The sequence below is a fragment of the Pomacea canaliculata genome, linkage group LG9 (assembly GCF_003073045.1).
Source record: "Pomacea canaliculata isolate SZHN2017 linkage group LG9, ASM307304v1, whole genome shotgun sequence".
Taxonomy (NCBI): domain Eukaryota; kingdom Metazoa; phylum Mollusca; class Gastropoda; order Architaenioglossa; family Ampullariidae; genus Pomacea; species Pomacea canaliculata.
The window spans coordinates 20,352,610-20,360,698 of NC_037598.1; positions in this window are offsets into that span (position 1 = coordinate 20,352,610).

Here is an 8,089-nt window from a genome sequence, read left to right on the forward strand (position 1 = left end):
TTGCGGATCCGTGCGTGTGCGAGACGGAGACTGGACTATCGATGCGTTTTGTGCTCGCCCTCCATGAATTTTGCGTTGACTAATGCTTCTTAAGTCCCAGTCATCTTTGTAAGTTCGTGCTCTGACAAGGATGCACTCTTCTGTCACATGTGTCCTGTTTATGAGTTCCATCAACTGTGAACTCTGTGTCTTTCTTTCAAAACACAACCTTCTCCGCCACGCTCTGACTGCTATGTCTTCCTCTTATACCTTGATTCTGTGTTGTTGTGTCTCCGTACGGTCGTTTGTCGATATGGTTGGTCTAGGTTATCAGATATGTTCCTTTTGTATTTATGCTTGTATATATAGAGAATTGCACCTACTGTCAATGAGTTTCCATCATGTACAGAAATTAAAGCCCAAAATTTCAGTTCTTCCTCTATATATATACTACCGTGTTCCCATACGAGACATGACACTATAGCCAGTCTTCGCCTTCTTGGCTGCCTATCAGAAAAACAGAAATATTTCGTGATCTTGTCTGCGTGGAACTACAGTGCAAATGTAGATTAGAGAGTTCACGACAAACTGAGATAGCCTTTTTTTAAAACAAATCTACGATAAACCTGCTAAAGGTAGAGTTCAGTTAGTTTCCTTAAGTTGGTTATGCAGCCTTCAAGAGTCGCATGGCGGTTCTTCTGGAAAGAATTTAGTTTTTCATAAAAGAGTTAAGACAATAATTTTTTCCATTCAAAAACAGGATTAAGTGCATAGAGAATATAGAGAACATGAGGAGTGGTTAACATAGTGATAAGGACATCCGGATCCTCAGGTGTGCTGTTTGATACCTGCGTGGTGCAATGTACTTCCAACAGCTGACCCAGGAGTGGACACGGAGTACGTGCCTCCAAAGGCTATTTTGACACTTCTACATCCTCCATTGTTCCTCAAAATTTATATTATTGACTTAATATATACAACAAGTTTATAGGTTTACTGATATCTGCGATTGCTTTTGCGAGCCGGACGTTTCCCACTCCTGCCTTCGACTGTTGGGAAGGTAAGACAGTGAGGCAGAATTACCAATTATGTCCCTACAAAGGTACGTACATACACAAAATATACACATTAAAATACACATACGAACTGACATATGTACATCTATCGTCAAACAGTTTTGGCATTTGTAAACTGTACTACTTCAAAATGCTAGTCGTACAACACGGACCACTGACAACTCACCTGACAGCGTCAGCTCAGAATAATGCCCCTCAGGTAAAAGTGGTGATCGATGGCCTGAAAAAGCTGTTGACTCACTCAAACGATTCCATTCTTGAAATTTGGAGTTCGAACGATCGTTAAAACCCAGACCCTGTCATCAGATTGAAGACCACAGTGTCCCTGCGTGTGTCCCCGGGTAGAAGTCCTACCCTTGTCCTTTTGCCAGTCCTTTTGTCACGCACCGTTGGTTCAGTTTCATAAGCGTCCTTTTACACGAGGATTGGCTTCCTTGTTCACGTGGTACGCGTTACGAAAGGCGAGACCTCGCGTGCGTGTGTACGAGAGGTGAGTGCGCCAGCGCGTGCGTCATGTCTTTGTGCGACTGCGCATTTTCATTGGGCAGCAACTGTGGATCGAAGTACCGTCACACTACAGGCACGTGACACAGCCATTCACCTGCCTTGCCCTGCTTATCGGGGCGGCAACTTCACCTACTAGCGACTGAGATCGAGTTACAATATTTATTTATATACAAGTGGGGCGGCCGGCAGTGTGCTCACTACTGCGAGGAAAATCTCGAGGTTCGTATCTCACCTCGGGACATTCTGTATGGGACATCTGTCCGCTAGGTGGAAGTTTTTTCTTACTAAATAAACTAACCAACCTTATCGGCATGGTAGTGTAGTGGTTAAAATACCCGTTTGTCACGACTGTAGTCAGAGACTCAAGGTCCATATCTTGTTTCAGCTAGAAAAGTGTAATGCTTAAATTATATTGTAATACAATGAAATATAGTAAATGATCATAAAATAAAATATATTTTAAATATTAATAAAAATATTTTTAAAAATTTAAAGCTTTTCCTAATTATTTGCTCTTTCAAATTTGACCTTATAATAGGTACCGGCACACAAAATTTACTCATTTTGTTTAAATACGAGTATTTTTTTCTATGTTCACAGGAAAGTATAAGGAAATATAATACCGAGTCTCTCAGAAATATTGCTGTTTCAATCTTGTGATTTGCGTAAAAGCTTGAAACATAAGATGTCCCCAAGTACTTGCTATAAGAAATTACCAAAAATGAATACTCAAATGATTCCTAAATTAATTTTTTTTTTAAAGACATACTGGAAAAGGCACAGAAAAATCTGGAAAAACACAATGTGCTTTTCATCAGTTAGCGTAATATTTCAAGTACTCTGTTATCAAAAACATATTTATTTCGAAGTAACCCTTGTATATCATTCTTCCAATTTTTTCTACAAACTTGTATGACCTCTTTTGTGAGATTATACAACTTGTACCTCCACTACAGAATAACAAGGACAAACGAACTGCAGAGAATAAGAAAAGGAGTGTCACCGGGTACCTCGCTACCCAACACGAACGGTTGACACACTCACCCGACAAACTGGGGTCACGTGCCTTTGTTACACAAGCCTCCACCCCGATATAAACTGATGATTTTTTCTTTCTTTCTTGTGATTCTAACGGACGTCCCTAAACTACTTTCACTTGAAAAACAATTTATTTTTGGCCATCGTCTACTTTACACTTGCGGAAACACGTGTGTGCTGGCACCTGCTGATGATTTCAAAAAATAAATTATTGCAGTCCAGATAAGAAAATCTGTCGTTCAGACACCAAAACTACTTTTGTGGAGTCGCGGTCTCGGAAACTTTGCTAAAAAACATTTGAAAATGTTGGATGATGTTGAATGGCTGGAAATGCACATAATTACTATTAAGACAAAGACTTACTCACCCACTCACCCACTCAGGTTTTCTCTCTAATTTTTGGTTAAAATTTTACTTGTAGGGTGATGGGTCCCATAGTCTAGTCATAGGGACAAAGATTTATTTGGAAACTCCGTAAGACTACTTTTCGGGATAAAAAAATACATAGAAAGTTCAGGTAGGAACAGGGTCAATCAAATAACACACCTAAAGAGGGCTATTGTACACAGACAATTGCACATTCTCACACACACTCCACTTGCCCACTCCCACCAACAATAAACTTGCCAACTAGCTTCAGGCGGGATATCGTGGAGGGGTTGATGCAGCTATCTTTATCTTCTTTTTATTGTGCTATATAACGAAGATAATTCCTTGCATATTTTTAGGTTGTTTGTATTTGGAGACATGGCCAACTAAAGGGAGAAAGATCTCAAAGCACTTTCAGGTCTGTCAAGATTATGGATGAAACTGGAAGCATAAATGTGAAAAAGGGAGACAAACTAGTTTTCGTAGTCGCGTGTTAGCTGAAATACACTCAATACCCACAAAAATATTTCTGGTCTCTTCTATGATTTAAAAACAAGTAGATAAATTTTGTATTGTAGTAGTAATAATTAATGCTAATACAGTTTGCTGAAGTCATTATTCAATACCTCCCAATGTTTATCTCCTCGGATTTGATAAACCAAAGATCTGCCAAAACTAAAAAAAAAAAAATAAATAAATAAAACTACCAAGAGCAAGACTTCTCGGTTGAGCATTACATCCAGAGTTTCAATATCATGATTACTCAGTTTTAAGTAGAGAGAGCCAATGATGAACGACGACTGTGACAAACGGACCTTCCTGATGTTTGAGCATGACGACTAGAGGACTTTTCACACCTGGGCGGACTGTTACAATCGCTCACTCGTCACCTGTGAGGCGTGGCTAGACACTGGTCAGGTGGGCTGTGGTCTTCCTCTCTTGTCGCGCTGGCTAGTCAATGATTGGTTAAAAGATGTTTAACGGCATTTTCAGTTGTATGTGTAAATCTATAAAGTTTAACAAAGGGAACAAGAAATCTGCAACCATTTCTCGGCACGACATCAGTTCAAATAGTCAATAGGCAATAAAACGGCAATAAAGCTTTTTTTCAACCTCAAGCAAAGCTTTTTATGGCTGAATAAAGCTCATAGTAAAAGTAGAAGATACTACTTCCCACATTCTGGAGGAATATCGCCTTTAGAATAAGTTTCCAATCATCATCAAGGAAGGTCAAGGTAAACAACTTGGACGTCAGGATTGTGCATGGAGATGTTTATGTTGTAAATGCTTCAACAAATGAGAAAGCTGAAATCAATGTTAGTCGTAACCATACAAACGTGACGTCACAATGTAAAATATTGCACCCTCCTGGACACAAATGATCCCGTTTCTTTTGTCTGAATGTCTTTTGAATTGAATTTTGTCTGAATGTCTTTTGTCTGAATGTTTCTTGTGTGTGTGTGTGTGCACTTGCAAGCGAGCGCGCACACGTGTGTGTGTATATTAGACTCTTTTTAAAAGTTTATATATAATACTGTATTTATTGTTGTGGATTGGTGTTGTAAAAATTATTTGGTTTTATTAACAACGCGTTTGAGTCTACGTGCAGGCGCAACTAAGAACATCCACTCAAACGGTCATCAGCTTGTTCACATACGCAGTTAGGTCCCTTTGTCTCTCTATGCGTTTCTCTCTGTCTACTCATCTATCGACTGAGGCTGGACTGACAACAAAGTTACTTCCCTTTTTCTGCCATCACTCCTGTTCCCTTGCAGGTATAGCAGACCACATGTAGCATTTAAATCGTTAGGGAGGGGGATTCACGGGGTGGTTCCGTTATGAATCTGTTTCTCTGTTTTCAAATGTGTGGTTAACATGACATCCTAACGACTAATCTCGAAATGTCGATTAGAGGCGTAGGAACCAGGGCGGGGAAGGGGGGGCAGAGGGGGACAAAGGGGGAATGGGGCAGCCGACCCCTCAAAAAGATATTAAGGAGGTAAGAATGTGTTCACTGTCAGCGTGGAGTCTCCTCCTCCCCTACTCAAAGCCTACCCGCCTTTTTTGTCAACATTACTCTCTTGCCCTACATAGAGTTCAGTTATCGTGAGCGATGTTGTTGTGTGGACATGGACGGACCTCTTCCCTTGCGAAATGAAATAAAAACAAAACTTTGGCGTTTCAGAAAGAATCTCAATTTATTGCGGAAACTCGCAAAACAAAGGGTTATACAACTGTGATTTAACTGACCCTGACTAGTTTCTAAAAAGATGGCGAAAGAAGAGGCAAGACAAGAGTAAGGGAGATAATGACAAATACATTTATTCAAGTCCTCACTCTCACGTTATTGGCTGTGTTGTTGGCACTCACAGAAAGATGTATAAACAACAAAAAAAGCTAATGTTAGCATCCTTTTGATCTTTGATGCTCATAAACGTCTTTTAATTATTATTATTGTTTTTGTTGTTATTCTTATTACTATGTGCTTATTCAACTTGCCACTTCAGTATGCCACTGCCATTTCATAACGATATATTGATGAAATATCACTTTTCATGCACATGATTAATTACAAAAACAAAATTCGCCCGATGAGACTCTTATGGTTTCTTACTTCAAAATAATGTTAAGACGGTTCGCTTTCATGTCAATCTCAATAATAAATCTTACCTAAGAGTATCATTAAAATATGTAAATGACACAGTGTATTAGTCTAGATAAACTGATACAATGCTCGTAAATCTTTGCGAACAGTTTAAGGTAAATAATGATCGAACCCTTACCTTAGTATACTGACGATGACAACTTATTTTTTTTTTATTTTATCGTGTCGTCACCAAAGATCATCCCAGCGTCGATCATCTTCGAGTTCTTTGCGGACGATCTTTCCAAACAGCTCGACCCTATTAAAATTGCATTTGAACACGACGCATGCGCATTGTAGAGGCGGATGTCTGAGGAGGGGATTGGAGCGAATTTCTGAGCACCCGACACTTGTTATATCAATAATTATGATTGCCGGGCGAGTACTTTCTCGTAACGATGAGAATAATGATAATTGTGGATGACTAAAATACGTACGTCGTTGTTTCGTGATGAAAGCTTCGTTGAACAAGTGTCGCACTTTTAGTCTTTTTTTGATGACTCAGAAAGAAGGCACGTGCAGTGGATCATACACTGTCAAACCTGTTAGTAGATAGTAGATAATAGTTTTGTTAGCACCAGACTCTGACAAGACTCCACACAGGAAAAGAAACAGAAACAACATTATTATTATTATCATCATCATCATCATTATCATCATTATCATTGTCATTACTATTTGTAATGTGCACCACCAGGACCAAGATTGATCGCACTCGCTGCGCAGACCAATAATGATAAATGAACAGATAGTGGAAGGTGAGATAGGTAGAGGCACAGAACGTAAAGAAATGAATGAAAGTATGAATGAAAAGTGTGGATGAAAAGTGTAAACAGTTGAAGCCATACTTGATGATTAACATGATAGACAGTATTACAAGGAAGTTAAAGATAGTAATTAGGGATAGTACTTAGTGAACAGATATATTTTCAGAGAACGTTTGAATGTAGCCTTGGAGAATAAAGGAAAGAAAGCCAAAACAAATTTCTAAAGGTAGAAGAGAAAGCCAGAATGAATAAATATGGAAAGGAACGAAAAACAAAGTACAAAATGATGAATAAAGGAAGGCAGAAACTAAAAAAAATGAGTGAATAAAGAAAGTATCGAAAGACAAAATGAGGAAAGAAATAAATGAATAATATAAGAACCGGAAGACGGACGAAAAAAACCGTGAAGACACAGGCAAGCAATAAAACAAATAAAGGAAACAAAAAACTACCACCGCCAAACACCAGTGTGCTTTAATTCTTGACCTCCTTCACTCTAACGACTAAACTATTTTTGTTTCATAAGGTCAGACAGGGCGTTGCTCGAGTTACTCTATCAGAGTACCCATAAGGTACCCAAGCTGTACCCAAGCAGGATGTACCCATATTGTACCCAAGCGATAAGCTCACTACTGAGTCACTGAAAGAAAGGACAAAACTCACTCACATGCTCACTCAGCGCTTCCTGAGAAACTAAAATTACTTAAATCCTTGTGTACTGCTGTGAACTGGTCTTGGACTGTAATTCCACGAATTTTGTTGTCATTGGTTAATTACTCCCCCTCATAGCCTTGTAGCCTTATAGCCAGGATAAAGAATTGTCACGGTTTTAGTTACTACATTGTCACGGTTTTAGTTACTACATTGCTGTCCAGAAATATTTGTATCTTCAATAGCTATACCACTCAAATTATGTTACTTTGGTGGTCCACCAGCATGGACTTCATTACAATATTTCACCTTCTGTTGGTGTCACAGATGTGATTTTATTTCTTCTCCTGATCCGCTCTGCTGTGTTGTCTTCCAACCTTTCCGGCATCTGCAGTTTGCTGTTCTTGCACGTTCCATGTGATTTCAGGGATGTCTCACCTGTCTGTCCAGACACACCTGTGTGTATTTTGTCTATAATTGGTCCACGCTAGGGTGAACAGTTTGTGCGCGTAGAAAACTTAATAGAAATGTCACATGGCTGTCGCTCCGTCACCAGACTCACCCACCCAACTTCTTTTCTACGTCCATAATGTCAATGGGTCAAAGTTTACAAACACTTCAGAGTCTCAAATCATCGCTACTCTAAAATAAATAAAATACATACTTTTTATCTGTAAACTTATGTCATGTCTTATTATTTGAAAGTATTTATTATTTATATGAATTTCTTTTCTAGACTAATGACAAGCGTCCGTAGTCTAACCCTAACGCAATATTACAAAAATTAACTTGACAAATATCATAAAGAGAAAATAAAAAGTGATCAGTGAGTTACAGTTGAGTAGAATCAAGAGAAACCCTCACCTTCATGAAGAGTAGTCCGGTGGAGCATCGGCGCCTGTCAGCAATACCGTGTGGGTTGGGTGTCCTGGGTTCAGTTCTCGTCTCGGGCACCTGTTCTTTCTCTCCATGTGACATCTGTTTACAGGGCTGGCTGGGTTAGGGTTAGTGACATAGTTGCTGCCTCGGCGTAGAACATCAATTCCCACCCACCCACT